General features: G+C 39.8%; 1 protein-coding gene and 1 pseudogene across 1 annotated transcript in view; both read left to right on the forward strand.

Annotated features, from left to right (window-relative positions):
- Positions 1 to 19,350, forward strand: part of LOC100598481 (leukemia-associated protein 1) — a 434,950-nt gene that overhangs the window by 74,699 nt on the left and 340,901 nt on the right. The window lies entirely within an intron of this gene.
- On the forward strand, positions 15,156 to 16,334 carry LOC100598134 (annotated as a pseudogene).

A 19,350-nucleotide genomic window follows, 5' to 3' on the forward strand; every position in this document is an offset into this window, starting at 1 on the left:
CTCCCATTGACGCTAGTGAAGACTTAAGTGCATGAAAGGATTCCAGGATCAAAAGGTTAGCTCTACAGGGAGCTGTGTCTGGCTCAAGCAATCCATTTTTTTTTCTACTGACAGTGAAAACGTTTTATAGTTCTTTTTCAAAGTTTTCCCAAACTTTTACAATAACAGGCAACTTGTGAAAAAGTGAGAAGGCATCTAATTGAACTATATCCAGAGAAGATCATGGCAGAGACCAACAGGAAGAAAAACGTTTCCAAACCACAGCGGTATTGATCAAATCAGTTGTATTTGAAAAATAAAGCATTTGAGGCATCGGCTGAGAAAAATTTTCATTATGAAACTTGGTTGGACTGTGAAGCAGAATGTGAGATAAAATAAAACACAGAGCTCATGAGTTTTTATCTTTGTCTGCTAATGACTTATGCTAGCAGGATTATACATTTTTTGCATTTTATGAGATGTATGAACTAGGAAGAAAATACATGCTATATCTAAATGGATTAGATGTGCAGATTCTTAACTAACATTGAATTCATTGCTAGTAAAACAAATGCCTTAAAACATTTAAAAAAGTGAAATTATCTTAAGGAGATAATTAACAAGCAGAGTAGGATAGCATTTTTGAAGAAAGCGTAATATGGTTCTACATTGGCATTTTCTGCATTTCTTGAAGATACTTAGTCTATCCGACAATTCACTCATTCATTCTTTCATGAAACCCCGTCTCTACTAAAAAAAAAAAAAAAAAAAAAAAAAAAATTAGCCGGGCGCGGTGGTAGGTGCCTGTAGTCTCAGCTACTCGGGAGGCTGAGGCAGGAGAATGGCGTGAACCCGGGAGGCGGAGCTTGCAGTGAACCGAGATCGCGTCAGTGCACTCCAGCCTGGGCGACAGAGCGAGACTCCATCTCAAAAAAAAAAAAAAAAAAAATTTCTTTGTGCACTTACTATATGCCCAATGCTAATCTAATAGTTTTACAAGACCTCAATTGAACAAGTGTCTAAGGAAATGGATTTCATCTAATAAAACAAGACCCACCAACTGTGGATGGGTGGTGTATCTAGAGTATTTTGCATTCCTAAATCACTCTTCTGGAGAAAATTCGTATCAATAATTTTGTCTAGCTTCACCTGGAGTGTACACATTTTGATTGGCAAGTGGCTTCTGTGGTTTGCCTCTTAGAAATACATTGTAATGTTATCCTGATATATGTACTAGGACAGACAATGCTACATTGAACTAACTTGAATAGCATATTTTATAATCATAAAACTGATATAATATTATAGTTTTGATCTTCAGCCTCCTCTATTGTATGAGCAATGGAAAGTCTTGGTGAGGAGCTTGTCTAAACAGTTCTCTTGCATTTTCACATAATTGGGCTTGACAGTTTCCTGCCATTGTATAGGATAACTTCAGTTGATGGTGATCATGTTTTTGCTTAAGGGTCATTGAATTGTATTAGAAATTTTATACCATATTCTTGTAATCCTATAAGTCATTTTGAGTTACATTATTGAAAGTGAATAATAATGTACCACAAAACAAAAGTTACTAATGCAGTTAAAGCTTTTTTTTTTGTATGTAGTTTTAGAAACAACAAGTCCATAGAGAATAGGGCTCATGAAATAAATGAAAATACATGCTCATCTCCACCCACTCCTTGTTGTTGGGGCCTGGTCAGATCTGGTGAAAACATTAAGCCATTTACCTGAAGTGGTATTGGAAAGTTAATTTATTCAGCTTCTGGAAGGTACCAGGCTAATGCTTGCAGAGGCAAGATTTTTTTTGGGTGAAGGGAGCAAACTTTTCCACTTAACATGTGCCTATGGAAATCAGGTACTTCTTTTTTCAGCTACCTTAGCTTCTGTTGGGAATTTGAGGGTGTTTTATGGGTTATGTTCTTATATGGTGGTTAAGTAGGCTTGCTGAAATGGATCTAGAAAAGACCCAGGTCAGTGACTGGTTGAAAAAGAGTTGAGAGAAAATTAAGGAGATATGACTGAGAGCAGTTTCTCTTTCAGGTCCCCAAATTTCTCCTCTAGCCAATTCACATTAAGGTCTGAAATTTCCCCCACTGGTGTCATTCTGGCCATTGTTTCCAGAAGGGACTTTCAAAAATGCAAATATGTTCCTGTGGAGCATTTGCACATTCGGTGAGTTTGTCAGGCTAAATGAGCAGTTATCTTTGGAACTAAGAAAGAAGGGTCTTAACAGAGAACCAGGTTGGTGGAAGAAAGATCCTGAGAACATTCATGGGAGGTAGGCCAGGGGAAGACATACAGCATGAAACTTTGGCAGTTTAGAGACAAGGGGGATAACTCTTGTTAAGAGAGCTTAAGGGTCACTGAAGACAAATACAGGTCATTTCACAGCCTAATTTGGAGTTTGATCTTCACAGTAGCTCTTTATGGGAGATCAGAAGGCCTTAGCTCAGGTATGGGGAAAAGATTTCCTGTGAAGTCTTTATTCTGCTTGATCGAGGCTGCTTGAGGGTGCCTAGGGGTTCAAGAGAAGTTCTGAGGCCAAGTTCAGACTCAAGGGAAAGAATTCAGTCATTTCATGATTTGTGCCATGGATCCATGAAGGAGTGGTCATCACGACCTTAGACTCTGCTGCATTTTCGGAGAGTTTAGTAAGTCGGCAATGGCAGTGACAGCTCAGTCCAGTTCTCACAGTGTGAGAAGAACTTGGGACATCCAGCTAATGGATCTACAAGAGTTCCAGGCGGCCCTGAAGAACTTCAGCACTTCTCCTTGCATATTTGTGTTAACCTGGAAAATTGCTTCTTGAAGAGAAAAGGAAGTGATATTTTTAGAACAGGATCAGTATTTCCAGCACATTTATTGATGGGCTAGCTCCTCAGTGTTTACATGGCAACAGGACGAACTATTATTAGTACTGCTCACATCATGAAGTATCAGGATGTTTTTTGGTATGGTAGACCATCTATACAGATGAGGAAGTAGAGTGCATCCATTTATGAATTTATTGTTGACATTTTAACTGTGATTCTTTCTCAGTTTCTTCCCTGATGTCAGGATACAAATTTTCATATCCTTGAGAGAGGATTTTTTGGGAGGGGCAATAAAGACAAATTTTAAAAATGAAAATAAATAAATTGGCAGTCCCATAAAGCTCTTGATCATATTTAGAGCAGTGAGTGTTTCCTGAATGTTTTTGATGTTTCTGATCCTGTGCTGAGCACTGTGGGGAATGCAAATGAAAGAAAGAATACATGGTTTCTACCCTCAAGGAACTTATAATTTATTAAGAGACATAAGGCACTTGAACCAGTTAAATAATGAGAAAAGACAGTATATGACACATAAATGCTTTAGAAATTTAGAAAAAGGAAGGAACAGCAGGGTTATTTAAAGAGCTAAAATTCCTGTAGCCTGCTGCTCTTACTTTATTGGTGGATGACTCCAAAACTCTGTAAGAAGGGGGATAGCGAGAATGGAAGGAGGCTTACCCATCCCTTACTTCCTTATGCAATGTTGTTCGTGTACAATCAGTGTCTATGGAAACTTGAGGACTGACGGGAAAATTATTTTCAGAAATGGAGGTGAATGAAAGCAGTCATGGTGGAATATTTTCCAACCACAACTCTTGCCTTCTGTTCATCCATCCACTCAGAGAGCCAAGTGTACGTATGTAGTCTTCTAGCTACTAAATTCCATTCCTAGATAGTCATAGGTCTTCCAAGCCCCAAAGGCTTACCTTGATTTCTGTTTCTTTGGATAAGTCCTAGTCAAATGGCTGTCACAGAAGACAGAAAGTCATAAATAGATTCTCCCTTTCCTCCTAATTGCTTCTTCCCTTCTCTGACCCCCATGTCCCATTCCTTATCTTTTTACTGATTTCTCTCTCTGCCTTCCTCCTAGTCATACATCTACTTTTTCCTAGTATTTCTAGTTTTTTTTTTCTCACAGCTGTTCATGGCTCTTTGCACACCACTGTCTAAGTCTGAAGAAGTAAAAAGAGAATGAAATAAGTGTTGCTAAGCAAGACCCTTCTCTTCTTTCCATGTTTGGAAAACTACCTCTTGGAATATAGCTCTTGAAATGTATTGAATTATCTTTGTGTTTTGTACACAGCCCAGAGTGCTCAAGACATTCCAAAAAGGTTAAATGACAGTAGTAGCAGTCACCCCTCTTATGCAAGACATTCTGGGCTTCATCCAAGATAGGTGGAGCATTGCTGTATCACTCTCATGCGTTCATTTGCTCATTTACTCTCTAAATAAAGAGATAAGCAGAGACCAGATTCCGTTAGGCCTTCCAGACCATAATGAAGAATTTGGTTTTGATTCTAAGAACTGTGGGAGGCCAGGGGACTGACGTGGTCTGATTTGTGTTTTTAAAAGCTATCTCTGGCTGCAGTGTGAGAATGGATGATAGAGGTCAAGGGCAGGAGCAGGAGATCAGTTAGAGAAGCTATTGCAGAATTCCAGGCTAGAGATAATGGTGGCTTAGGCTAGGATAGTTGAAGTGGAAATGAAGAGAAGTGGACCAATTCTTGCCAAAACATATATTTGTAAGCCGAACCCTATTTCTTATATTAGTGTTGCCTTCATTTAAGGTTGGGGGCTGGCTCCAGCATTTTGATGCTTGGGTTAGTGTGCTAGAAGCTGGCCTGGAAGCCTAGAAGCCTGGCCCCATTGGACCACCTTACTGGGTCAGATGTAATCCTGGCCCACTAGCCATTCATGCCTCTTGCAGAGTCATGAAGCTGCTTAAAATGTTTGTTCGGTAACTTAATTACTGTTTCACCTACATTCCAGGGGCTTAAATTCTTTTCTTTTTTTTTTTTTTTTAATAAAAGAGATGCTGAAAGTGATGGTTTAATACATTTTAAAATTCTTTTCCCACCTATTTCCTACTCTGTTTGCATTGTCATATGGGATATTTCATGCAAGCAATCTGTTGAAATGAGAATTTTAATGTTGTGGGCATAATGTTGCCAGTATTGCTTTGAAAACACCACGTCAGCTGTCACCAACACTGGACACGGCAGAGTTTATTTCACAGATATTTGCTAAGGGCTGGGTGTGCGGAAAAAAAAAAAAGATATGGCCTCTGCTTCCAAGGAGCTTGAGAGGAAGGGAAAGTAATGCAAATTCTTGAACATGTTTTAACTGCTAGCCTTTTACATCCACGACTCATTCAGCTGTTGCAATACCTCTGAGGTGAGTGTTACTCTTATCCTTGTCTTAGGATGAGAAAAGGGGCCCAGCCATCTGTCTCAGATCACACTGCTGTCATGTACAAGCCATGAGCTAAGCCCAAAGTCCATGGCCTTCCCACCTTATTCTGTAGGTACCACTTCAAAAGCTGTCATGTCTTCTGTTTGAATACCACCCCTGCCCCTTCACAGCTGCAAGATCTTGGGAAAAATGTCTTCATTTCTCTGAGCCTCAGTTTTCTTATCTTTAAAATATAGATAATAGTATTTACCTCTAAAGGGTATGCATGAAGCATGTATGAAAGTTCTTGGCACATAGTAGCCAGGAACTAAATATTGTTAGTTTCCTTTTTTGGTGAACCAGTGTACGGCAAGAGAATTTGTGATGCGATTTTGGTTTAGAGTCTTAATCAAGCATGGCAAGTATTTTTTGTTTGTTTTCAACTTCACAGATGTTAGAAAAGCTTGTGTTGTACATTTATGTTTAGACATTAGGAGAGACATTCTTTCTTGGGTTGTAAGATTGTAGGATTTGTTTGCAGAGTATCTGTATCTGGACAGAGAGGCATTCTCAAGCTCCTGGCCCATGCTACCCAATTCAGGTAGCAACAGGAGGGGAAAGAGGCAGTTGTTTGTATAAGGCATGTAAACGAAGGCCGAAAATCCTGTAGGGTCAATTCGTGTGTCCTTTGGAGCTGAAATTAATGGATATTTTCCTTTGAAGGATCAACTCTGCAGGCTATATCCAATAGAATACAGGGACCTCACACTGTCTTTTTGTGAGGGATCATATTTATTTTTTCAGTCCTTGATGAAAACCAATTTGCCTTTTATGAAACTGGACATTTAAGCTTTGATAAGCTGACAAAGGGCGGATGGGCAGACAACAATAACCTTACAGGCTATATTAGGCTATTAAAAATAATACATGGGACAATAGTATTGCTAGCTTCTCTACAAAGTGCCCCTTTATAAGCATGTGTGCAAGATAGGAAACTACCAACATGAGGGAAAAAAAAGGCAAAAAGGCTGATCTTAATTGTTGAACTGTGCTGTGTTGGTTTCCGAAGTTCTTTTAGAGTGGATTGTGGAGGTCACATTTGTAGGAGATTCTCAGTTGGTTGACTGTAGTTTGTTAAAATCATTGAGACACAGGTGATTTTAACTCTTTTTTTTTTTTTTTTTTTTTTTTGAGACAGAGTTACGCTCTTTCACCCAGGCTGGAGTGAAGTGGCGTGATCTCAGCTCACTGCAATCTCTGTCTCCTGGGTTCAAGCAATTCCCCTGCCTCAGCCTCCCAAGTAGCTAGGATTATAGGTGCCTGCCACCATACCTGGCTAATTTTTGTATTGTTGGTAGAGACGGGACGGGTTTTTGCTATGTTGGCCAGGCTGGTCTTGAACTCCTAACCTCAGGTGATCCACCCACCTTGGCCTTCCAAAGTGCTAGGATTACAGGTGTGCGCCACCGCGTCTGGCCAATTTTAACCCTTTAACATTTACTTTTACTCTTTAAGAACAACATTTACTCTTTAAGAAGACCTTTACTTTTCTTCCCTTACACAGTATCTGCTTTGAACCAAGTCTTTGATATATAGAGACCCTATTAGACCCATCAAATGTCCTCTCAGCCCTTGGATTATTTCTCTTCCAACTCTGTTTGCCTATAATATGATCTACTACATACCAGCAGCCAGTCTCGGGCAATATAATGAAGGCTAGCAGTATATTCATATGGTCATGTGTATTTCTAAATTTTGCAAAATCAAGATGTGTTAAGTGCAGTCACTGAAGATCACTTTCTTTTTCCATTCCGACTTCCTCACCATCATCATTCTCCTCCTTTCAGATGGTATCTGAGTGATGGGCACGTTTTGGATCTGGCTAGAGGAAGTTGAATTGGGGATACATGTATTTTAGTGTGATATTTTAATGTAGTTTGCAGTCCCTTTCATAGTCATCTGGGTGAGGAATGGCTTGTAGGAATATTCTTACCACTCATTGGACAGCTCACCAGCATGGATGGGGAGCAAAGGTGAAGGCCATAGGTCCTAAGGCTAGGAGCCAGTCCTATGGCACTCATCCTGGAAATATGGGGTAGTGGAGAAAAATGAGGCTGGAAACAAGGTTTGAGAAGCTCAAATGTAGGAAATTCTTACCTCTGTAGACATAAAATTGTGAGCAGAAGAATTGATGCCAGCCAAATATATTCTCTCCTGTTTGGAATATATGCAGTGATACTGAGTATACAATTGCAAACTCAGTATGTGTGTGTGTGTGTGTGTGTGTATGTGTATGTGTGTGTGTATATATATATATACTTTTAATTTTCTTTTTTGTGAGAATAGTGTGGAATTGATTTTATCAGAATCCCTATGTTTGTAGGGCACGAGCCTGAAGGCATGGAGCAAGAATGTCTGTGTGAGAAGACACATGATTTCTGCCTCCTGTTCTGGATCTCATATATGTATCTTATTGCACTGTCGCATCTTGTCCTGAGACAGCCTGATGGTTCCAGAGGAAAGTGTGAAAAATTGCCTCTAAAACAAGAGACATGCTCTGAGAAACAAGCATTCCATGACAAACTGTCACACATTTTCATCAATAAGTCACAGTATATAGTATAAGAGGAATTCAATGAATTCCTCTTATGTAGCTTAGTGCAGCGTAGGAACGTTTGAATTGTTCTCATATATGCCTTAATTTCAGGTTAATTGTGTTTTTTTTTTTCAGAATTACTGTTCATATCAAAATTCAGATATGATTTGGGTAATGGGTTCATTAGAAGCCCAAACCCAGCATCACACAATATACCCAAGTAACAAACCTGCACATGTACCTCCCGAATCTATAAAAAAAACAAAAATAGCTGGGCACGGTGGCTTACACCTGTAATCTCACACTTTGGGTGGCTGAAGAGGGTGGATAACCTGAGGTCAAGAGTTTGAGACCAGCCTGGTCAACATGGTGAAACGCTGTCTCTACTAAAAATACAAAAATTAGCTGGGTGTGGTAGTGGGCACCTGTAATACCAGCTACTCGGGAGGCTGAGGTAGGAGATTTGCTTGAACTTGGGAGGTGGAGGTTGCAGTGAGCCAAGATTGTGCCACTGCACTCCAGCCTGGGTGACAGAGTGAGACCCTGTCTCAAAAAAAAAAAAATAAAAGATAAAAAGAAAACAAAAACAGAATTCAGATATGACAGGAAGGACATATTCCTGTTGAAAGCCATAGTGTAACAATTACTACAAAGAGAATAAAATACCTAGGAATCCAACTTACAAGGTATGTGAAGGACCTCTTCAAGGAGAACTACAAACCACTGCTCAGCGAAATAAAAGAGGACACAAACAAATGGAAGAACATTCCGTGCTCATGGATAGGAAGAATCAATATCGTGAAAATGGCCATACTGCCTGAAGTAATTTATAGATTCAATGCCATCCCCATCAAGCTACCAATGACTTTCTTCACAGAATTGGAAAAACTACTTTAAAGTTCATATGGAACCAAAAAAGAGCCCACATAGCCAAGACAATCCTAAGCAAAAAGAACAAAGCTGGAGGCATCACGCTACCTGACTTCAAACTATACTACAAGGCTACAGTAATCAAAACAGCATGGTACTGGTACCAAAACAGAGTATAGACCAATGGAACAGAACAGAGGCCTCAGAAATAACACCACACATCTACAACCATCTGATCTTTGACAAACCTGACAAAAACAAGCAATGGGAAAGGATTCCCTATTTAATAAATGGTGCTGGGAAAACTGGCTAGCCATATGTAGAAAGCTGAAACTGGATCCCTTCCTTACACCTTATATGAAAATTAACTCAAGATGGATTAAAGACTTAAATGTAAGACCTAAAATCATAAAAACCCTAGAAGAAAACCTAGGCAATACCATTCAGGACATAGGCATGGGCAAAGACTTCATGACTAAAACACCAAAAGCAATGGCAACAAAAGCCAAAATAGACAAATGGGATCTAATTAAACTAAAGAACTTCTGCACAGCAAAAGAAAGTACCATCAGAGTGAACAGGCAACTTACAGATTGGGAGAAAATTTTTGCAATCTACCCATCTGATAAAGGGCTAATACCCAGAATCTACAAAGAATTTAAACAAATTTACAAGAAAAAAACAAACAACCCCATCAAAAAGTGGGCAAAGGATATGAACAGACACTTCTCAAAAGAAGACATTTATGCAGCCAACAGACATATGAAAAAATGCTCATCATCACTGGTCATCAGAGAAATACAAATCAAAACCACAATGAGATACCATCTCACGCTAATTACAATGGCTATCATTAAAAAGTCAGGAAACAACAGATGCTGGAGAGGATGTGGAGAAATAGAAACGTTTTTACACTGTTGGTGGGAGTGTAAATTAGTTCAACCATTGTGGAAGACAGTGTGGCGTTTCCTCAAGGATCTAGAACTAGAAATACCATTTGACCCAGCCATCCCATTACTGGGTATATATCCAAAGGATTATAAATCATGCTGCTATAAAGACACATGCACATGTTTGTTTAATGTGGCACTATTCACAATAGCAAGGACTTGGAACCAAGCCAAATGTCCATTAATGATAGACTGGATTAAGAAAATGTGGCACATATACACCATGGAATACTATGCAGCCATAAAAAGGATGAGTTCATGTCCTTTATAGGGACATGGATGAAGCTGGAAGCCATTATTCTCAGCAAACTATCACAAAGACAGAAAACCAAACACTGCATGTTCTCAATCATAGGTGGGAATTGAACAATGAGAACACTTGGACACAGGGCGGGGAACAATACACACTGGGGCCTATCAGGGGGTGGGGGGTTGGGGGAGAGATAGCATTAGGAGAAATACCTAATGTCAATGACGAGTTGATGGGTGCGGCAAACCACCATGGCACATGTATACCTATGTAACAAACCTGCACGTTGTGCACATGTACCCTAGAACTTAAAGTATAATAATAAAAAAAATTAAAGAGAAAAAAGAGATCGAGGAAACAAAAAGGAAGCCATAAGTGTAAGTTGAAAGAAAATATTTGTGGTATTTGCCAGCTTTAAAAAATTTGTAAGTTGTGTGATGTCGGCACTCATTCTCAATAAATGTTCATTATTTGTATCTAATTTTATATTTTTTTTCTTAAAGAGGGACACAAAATTTGCATACACTTTAGGTTTCATAAAGCCTGGACTTGCCCTGTTTCATACCAATGTTGTGGACATATTCATAGCAGTCTGACAGTACCTGTGAGATGAGGAAGCGACACGCTGTAGTGGAAGAAGAAGCCTTGATTCTGCCACCAGGAGCTATGTGACTTCAGCTTGTTTCTTAGCCTCTGTGAATTTTGGTGTCCTCAGCTGTCAAGTTTGGATGGCGATCCATCACAGAATTGTTGAGACTTAAAGGAACCCTCAGTGTACTTCTTGGCATGTGATAAACACTCAATAAATATAATTTCCTCTTTTCACTTGAGCTCTCTCTGATAGTTTACAGATTTATCTTAGGTCAGGGACCCAGGTGTGGAAATGCGTTGTCCTTTCAAAATGAATTTTGATCTGAGGGTAGTAGGTAGAGAGTTGGGGTTTCCCCTGGGATTCTTGTATTTAATAAACCCGAGACAAAATGAATCACAATGGTGTTTTCTCTAGATGTAAAGCAAAGTATGCAGTGCCTTCATCAGCTGTGTAGAGTATTGGGCTGAAAGTATTCCAATTTAGTGTGTCTGCCACCACACACACACACACACACACACACACACTCACTCATTTGGTATGACCCAAGGATTACATTATTCTGAATCACTGCAGTTTTTTTGACACAGCTTCATTCTTCAATCAAAAATATTGATGAACAAAGCCCTGGGCCAGGTGCTGGATTCCCTTGAAATGTAGGAGTCTGGGAACTAGGATTTGGCATTCATGGGTGTCCTAATGAGTCTGGAACAGCACATTCTTTCTGATATGTGTGCTTTGGCTATATGTACCAGCGATAGCCTCTGTGAGGTGGGGATGGGACAGGAACCCCAGGTTAGCTAAATACTGACTTGCTGTCAGGGTATGATTTAGTCATCATAGCAGACTGGGTTAATGCCTGTGATACTGGACTATGAACTCTTTTTTTTAAGGACAAGACACAAGACTACTTTTTTCAGTGCCTGCCATGGCTAGTACATAGTGGGTGTTTGTAGTATTTATTGAATTGATTTAGTCTACATTCAGTAGGAGTAAAAAAAGCCTTTTAAAGTGCCCAAAGGATTTTCCTTTTTGAAACAAAATTGCAGCTTTTGGCTGGGCCTGGTGGCTCACAGCTGTAATCCCAGCAGTTTGGGAGGATGAGGCAGATGGATCACCTGAGGTCAAGAGTTCGAGACCAGCCTGGCCAACATGGTGAAACCCTGTCTCTACTAAAAATACAAAAATTAGCTAGGCATGGTGGCAGGTGCCTGTAATCCCAGCTACTTGGGAGGCTGAGGCAGGAGAATTGCTTGAACCCAAGAGGCAGAAGTTGCAGTGAGCCAACATTGCGCCACTGCACTCCAGCCTGGGTAACAGAGTGAGACATCATCTCAAAAAAAAAAAAAAAAAAAAAGAAAAAGAAAATTGCAGCTTTTGATGAATAGCCTGATAATTATGTCCCTTAGCCTGCTGTTGTGGAGGAAGAGGAGTCATTTTGAAATGGGGAATCAGAAGCAGTCTGCTTCACGCTTTGCTCACAAGTGATTCTTCCGAGTGAAAGAAGTCAAACCAAAGCAAGTCCAGGGAAGTCTAAAGAGTTAGCATACTTGCAAAGACAAAACAGCCACAAGTCAACTGTCAGCTGAGTGAGTGCCTGTCTGGACTTTATCCTGCAGGCAGTTAGGAAGAAACATTGTTTGAAGACCCCTGTCACCAGCACACATGACTGATTTCTCATCAGAAGAGGGATTGTGAGTGAAATAAGAAAAAGTCTGTGTAATATGTGTCATGATGAGTTATACATGTACCTATTAAGTGTATACAAAACCTATATGCATACAGATTATCCATATTTTATTTGGGGGCCATCTGGTTAATTTGCCTGCTTTCTAAACTATTGAGTCAAATAAGCTCAGTCACGTATTGTCAGAATTAACCCACCTAATCTGGTTAACATTTTGGTGTCTGGGCAAGGTCTACCCAGGATCAAATCTGTTGACACCCTTCTCTCCAACCCCAGCCCTGTCCCTACCTACACACACGCTTTGTTTAAAAATACTCATTGGTGCTTACTCTGTGTCAGGTGTCAGGTAGTGTGCTAGCACTGAGGATGCATAATCCTTTCCCTCTTTTTTTTGGGGGGGACAGTGTCTCACTCTGTCACCCAAGCTGGAGTGCAGTGGTGCGATCATGGCTCACTGCAGCCTTATCCTTGACCTCCTGGGCTCAGCTGATCCTCCCACCTCAGTACCTCCTGAGTAGCTGGGACTACAGCTGTGCACCACCACCTGGCTAATTTTTCAGTTTTATGTTTTTGTAGACATGGGGTCTTACTATTTTGCCTAGGCTGATCTTGAACTCCTGGACTCAAGCAATCCTCCTGCCTCAGCCTCCCAAACTGCTGGGATTACAGTTGTGGGCCACTGTACCCGGCCTCATCATATCCCTCTTGAAGCTTGCAGTGTAGGACAGGTGAACCCAGCAGCCACATCTCTTATTTGGGTATTGCAGGAGACCTGGCATAGTCAGCATCCAGCAGTGTTTCCAGAGTGGCTGGCCTTGCTGCTTCTCCTCACTTGCTCCCCAAGGGCAAGATGATATGCTGGTTACCACTGAAGCCAATGTCCCATCCATTGTCTTCTGGTCTGCTTAAACCTTGATCCAGTAATTAATTATATGAAAGAACAGAAAAAGTTTCAGAGAATGATAATCTCTTTTAAAATTTTCTTATTCATTGTTAATAGTTGTGTTTTTGGGGTACATGTGATTTTTGATATGTGTATACAATGTGTAATGATCAAATCAGGGTAATTGGGGTATCTGTCATCTCAAACATTTATTTTTTCTTTGTGTTGGGAACATTGCAATTCTTCTCTTCTAGTTATTTTGAAATATACAATAAATTATATCATTAACTATAATTTCCCTACTGTAGTATCAAATACTAGAACTTATTCCTTATGATGATAATCTCTTTAATAGTCATATTTAAATGCCAATTTACAAATGGAGTAAAATATTTAACAGAATTGAATTGATAATTTTGAGGCCTTTGTTAATAACTACTCTTAATTGCAGCAATTTTGTTTTGGACAGAGATTATAGGAATAAATTTTAATTCTGGTTGGAAAATAGTACTGAAACAGCACTTGTCTTATTCTTTCAAATTTTTAGTACTTGGGTATTTGGAGTCATTGAGATTTACTCTTTGTATATGCAGGAACATTAGTTGTTTCAGACTGGACAATGGCTGGTTATAAGTAGTTGAATAAAATCCCTGCAGTTCATCCATTCTTCTCCTACCAGCAGGTGTCATTATGGAAATATGAAAATAGTGCAAATTCCAGAGTTGTAGGAACTAGCTGTGAGAAAGAAAAGTAACACTTTGGATATTAAAAAACAACAAAAAATGAAAAAATCATTTGGCACTATGCAAGGATAGCATGTTTAATTACTGATTTGGCAGTGTTCTACAGTACGATGTAACTGACACAGGATTTTAAAGCACGTAATTTATTTTAATTAGATTAAGTAAATATTTATAAGAACCATTCTAGGCTCATAGGAGTTTCAAAAGAAAAGTAAGATGTGATTCTTATCCTCGAGGAGCCGACATGGTATCTGAGGATACATTAATGAAATAATTAGTTCATAGAATGAATCAATCTTTCTTTTTTACATGCTGGATTGAAGAACATAGACAGTAAAAGCTGCAAAAGCTGGAGGGACTGAGTAGTGTTTTTGACTGTGGGTTAATCAAATAAAAAGTTTTAAAAATTCAAGTAGAGAGGGACTTCAAAATAATTTGGTAACTTGATAGCTCATTCCTTCCTTTCTTGCTAACTGCCTATCTCTATAATCTAAAGTAATAATTATAATAATTACATATTACATATGTATTCAAGGATGTAACAATTGGATTTAACAGTTTACTATAATCGGCCGAGTTTGGTGGCTCATGTCTGTAATCCCAGCACTTTGGGAGGCCGAGGCGGGCAGATCACGAGGTGAAGAGGCGGAGACCATCCTGGCCAACATGGTGAAACCCGGTCTCTACTAAAAATACAAAAATTAGTGGGGGGTGGTGGTGCGTGCCTGTAGTCCGGACTACTCAGGAGGCTGAGGCAGGAGAATCGCTTGAACCCGGGAGGTGGAGGTTGCAGTGAGCCGAGATCGTGCCACTGCACTCCAGCTTGGGAGACAGAGCCAGACTCTGTCTCTAAACAAAATAAAATGAAAAAAACAAAACAAAAACACGGTTTTCTATAATCAAATGACTAATATGATCAAATCTCTCTAAAAACTAAGGTAAACATTATAAGTGAGCATTTGTATTAGGAGACTTTTCCAGGAACCTGGATCAGGTTCTAAGTGTGCTCGGTCAGGGTCAGTGCTTCATTCACCCTCTTTTCCCCTCTCGACTGTGAGGTTTTCTAAGGCATGGGATATGTGGCATTCCTCTTCGCATTCCTGGCACTCTTAATTCTGCCTCTGGATCTGTAGTGAGCTCTTAGTGCATGTTTGTTGAATGACAGTATCACCAAAGGATAGGGTATTTACAGTCCTTTGTACATTATATTGTCAGAATGAATGCATATTGATACTAGACTAGGCAACTTCAGGTTGAATATTTCAGAAAACTGGATTGAGAAACCTGGCTTGAAAAGTTGATGGCATAAGCAGCCGCCCCCTTCCGCGCGGTCACTCCGAGCCAGCGCCTGGGCCTGGAACCGGGCCACAGCCCCTCAGCTTCACCCACCATCTCCCTACCATGGACCCCCGCAAAGTGAACGAGCTTCGGACCTTTGTGAAAATGTGTAAGCAGGATCCGAGTGTTCAGCACACCGAGGAAATGCGCTTCCTGAGGGAGTGGGTGGAGAGCATGGGAGGTAAAGTACCACCTACTACTCAGAAAGCTAAATCAGAAGAAAATACCAAGGAAGAAAAACCTGACAGTAAGAAGGTGGAGGAAGACTTAAAGGCAGACGAACCATCAAGTGAGGGAAGTGATCTAGAAACTGATAAAGAAGGTGTGATTGAACCAGACAATGATGCTCCTCAAGAAATGGGAGATGAAAATGCGGAGATAACGGAGGAGATGATGGATCAGGCAAATGATAAAAAAGTGGCTGCTATTGAAGCCCTAAATGATGGTGAACTCCAGAAAGCCATTGACTTATTCACAGATGCCATCAAGCTGAATCCTCGCTTGGCCATTTTGTATGCCAAGAGGGCCAGTGTCTTCATCAAATTACAGAAGCCAAATGCTGCCATCCAAGACTGTGACAGAGCCATTGAAATAAATCCTGATTCAGCTCAGCCTTACAAGAGGCAGGGGAAAGCACACAGCCTTCTAGGCCACTGGGCAGAAGCAGCCCATGATCTTGCCTTTGCCTGTAAATTGGATTATGATGAAGATGCTAGTGCAATGCTGAAAGAAGTTCAACCTAGGGCACAGAAAATTGCAGAACATAGGAGAAAGTATGAGCGAAAATGTGAAGAGCGAGAGATCAAAGAAAGAATAGAACGAGTTAAGAAGGCTCGAGAAGAGCATGAGAGAGCCCAGAGGGAGGAAGAAGCCAGATGACAGTCAGGAGCTCAGTATGGCTCTTTTCCAAGTGGCTTTCCTGGGAGAATGCCTGGTAATTTTCCCGGAGGAATGCCTGGAATGGGAGGGGTCATACCTGGAATAGCCGGAATGCCTGGGCTCAGTGAAATTCTTAGTGATCCAGAGGTTCTTGCAGCCATGCAGGATCCAGAAGTTATGGTGGCCTTCCAGGATGTGGCTCAGAACCCAGCAAATATGTCAAAATACCAGAGCAACCCAAAGGTTATGAATCTCATCAGTAAATTGTCAGCCAAATTTAGAGGTCAAGCGTAACGCCCTTCTGATAAATAAAGCCCTTGCTGAAGGAAAAGCAACCTAGATCACCTTATGGATGTCGCAATATTATGAACCAATGTACCTCTGACCTTCTCATCAAGAGAGCTGGGGTGCTTTGAAGATAATCCCTACCCTTCTCCCCCAAATGCAGCTGAAGCATCTTACAGTGGTTTGCCATTAGGGTATTCATTCAGATAATGTTTTCCTACTAGGAATTACAAACTTTAAACACTTTTTAAATCTTCAAAATATTTAAAACAAATTTAAAGGGTCTGTTAATTCTTATATTTTTCTTTACTAATCATTTTGGATTTTTTTCTTTGAATTATTAGGCAGGGAAGATACTTATGTATGGAAGATTATTGCTCTAATTTGAGTGAAATAAAAGTTATTAGTGCGAGGCAAACATAACTCATTTGAGGATAAAAAAAGAAAAGTTGATAGCATAGATTCTGAAGTTTTCTCTTTTGATTCCACTTCTCCATCCGAGGAGATATATTTCAAAAAGTATTTCAGTAAGCGATGTGATTCCAGGACGTTGTCCATGAGACATAGAGGACATTATACTTCATCCAAATAAAACTGGGCCTAATTTTAGGCAGAAGGATGTATGTAGTGTTATTTTATTACCTTTTCAACAACTTTCTGTCTTAGTAATCAATCATTTTCAATGAAGACAGTTTGTTCACCACCATATTTGAAGGCTATTATTAATTTACCAGCTGCCATATGGTAAGGGGTCTGTCCTCAGCCTACCTTTGGTAGTTTGAACTAGTTATACTTTGTTCATCATTTTCTGACATCTCCAGCTGCTTACTAGACTTCTCTGTTTTGATTTTCCATTGTCACCTCATATGTAACATGTCAAATAGGGAAATCATCACTTTTACCTATAAACCACCTCTTCCTTTAAGGCCATACCTTTTCTTTTAATGTTACTATTATTTTCCAGTTCCCCAGGTGAAAAACTTTGATGTTTCCTTGTTCTCAACCCCTTCCCCGATCCAATCAATCAAAATAGTGTCTATACTTCCTTTGCGATGCCTATGATATCCATTCTTTTCTTACTTTCTGTTTCTATTACCAAGACCCTGGATTAGACTATGCATGAATGACATAGCTTCTTGAATCATCCTATTAGCGTTTTCTCCTCTTTTACCCCCTATTAATAAGTAGGAACATTTTAGTTAGAATTATTCAAATATCAGTACCAAGTCAACACCCTTAATCAGAGTTGCTAGGGCCCTTCATGACTTGCTATCTGATGATCACTCTAACTCAACTCTTGTACCCTTAAAACTGTTTGCTCTGGTCATATGGAAAAATGCAATTTTCCAATCTAGCCATGTTCTCTTTGACTTCCAGATTATTTGTATTGTGGTAGAATACATATAACATAAAATTGACCATTTTAACCATTTTGAAGTGCACAGTTCCGTGGCACTAAGTATATTCCCATTGTTCTGCAACCATCACCATCATCCATCTCAAGAAATGTTTCATCTTCCTAAACAGAAACTCTGTACCCATTAAACACTAACTACCCATTTCCCCTCCTCCAGCTTCTGGCAGTCACTATTCTACTTTCTGTCTTTATGAATTTAACTACTCAAAGTACCTCATATAAGTGGAAGTATACAGTATAAGTCCTTTTGTGGCTGGCTTGTTTCACTTTGCATAATGTCCTCAAAGTTCATCTATGTTGTAGCATGTGTCAGAATTTCCTTCCTTTTTAAGGCTGAATAATATTCCATTTTATGTCTGTGCCACATTTTGTTTATTCATTCATCCACTGAGAGACATTTGGGTTGCAGTTTCTTCTCTTTAAGTGTATTCTGCTAATTAAAAACAGGTTACTCTTCCTGCCACTTCTTTCAGTCATGTTACTTTGCTGCTCAGAAGCCTTCAATGAATTCCTTTTTACAGATAGGATAAGTCGCAGCATGCATAGCATAACACTCAAGGCTCTTGCCTCTCTGGGCCCTGACCTATGTATAAAACCTTTTTGTTCATTATTAGTCTTCAGTATTTATTCATGAAACATAGTTTTTGAGTGTCTGGTATGTGTTGGGCCTTGGGGTAAGTGCAGAGTAAACCAAATAGATATTGTCCCTTACCCTATGGAACTGACTTTGGAGTTAAGTGATTCCTTCGCTCAAGCCAGAAGGCTCTCCTTTTTACCTTGGAAGCTGGCTACTTCACCCAACGTGAATATACCAAAGACCATTTGGTAAATGACCAGCTCACCAAAGCTAATTCTGCAAAAATCACTTGACCAAATAACGATTTTGCTGAAAAATTGAGGTTTATATTTTTTACTTTGTCTCTGTTTTCACTGCAGTTCTCCTCCTGGGCATGCATTGGCTAAATGCTGTTTAATATGAACTTTGCCTATTTTTCACATTCTAGACTCTGAGAATTTTTAGAATGTTCAACATTTTCTATGGGATGGTCAAGTGTTTTCTGTTTGTTTGTTTATTTTTTAAAGCACTGTTTTTTGTCTTAATTACTTTTGCCCCTGTCCCTATTGCTTCTGCTTCTGCACCTTCCTGTGCCCTGGTGCAATGGCTATGAGAAATTGCTCTAAACCCTGTGTAAAGTATTTGCCAGATGATTGCTCAGTGAATTGTTCATTCATTGAGTTAGTAAGAAGCTGATCATTTGGCAAATTAGTTTCCAAACATTTTAAAATTTCTTCTCTCCCTTGTAGGAAATCAAACGGAAGCATTTTCTACTATTTTTTTCAGGTCTATCCTCTCTATTTGAACCATAATATCTTTTTTTGAGAAGGAGTCTTGTTTTGTTGCCCAGCCTGGAGTGCAGTCACACGATCTGGGCTCATTACAGCTTCTGCCTCCCAGGTTTAAGTGATTGTAGTGCCTCAGCCTCCCAAGAAGCTGGGATTACAGGCACGTGCCACCACACCCAACTCATTTTTGTATTTTTAGTAGAAACGGGGTTTTATCATGTTGGCCAGGCTGGTCTGGAACTCCTGACCTCAAGTAATCCACCCGCCTAGGCCTCCCAAAATGCTGGGATTACAGGCGTGAGCCACTGTGCCCAGCCAAACCATAATCTCTTT

This window comes from Nomascus leucogenys, chromosome 5 (genome assembly GCF_006542625.1).
Source record: "Nomascus leucogenys isolate Asia chromosome 5, Asia_NLE_v1, whole genome shotgun sequence".
In the NCBI taxonomy this organism is placed as follows: domain Eukaryota; kingdom Metazoa; phylum Chordata; class Mammalia; order Primates; family Hylobatidae; genus Nomascus; species Nomascus leucogenys.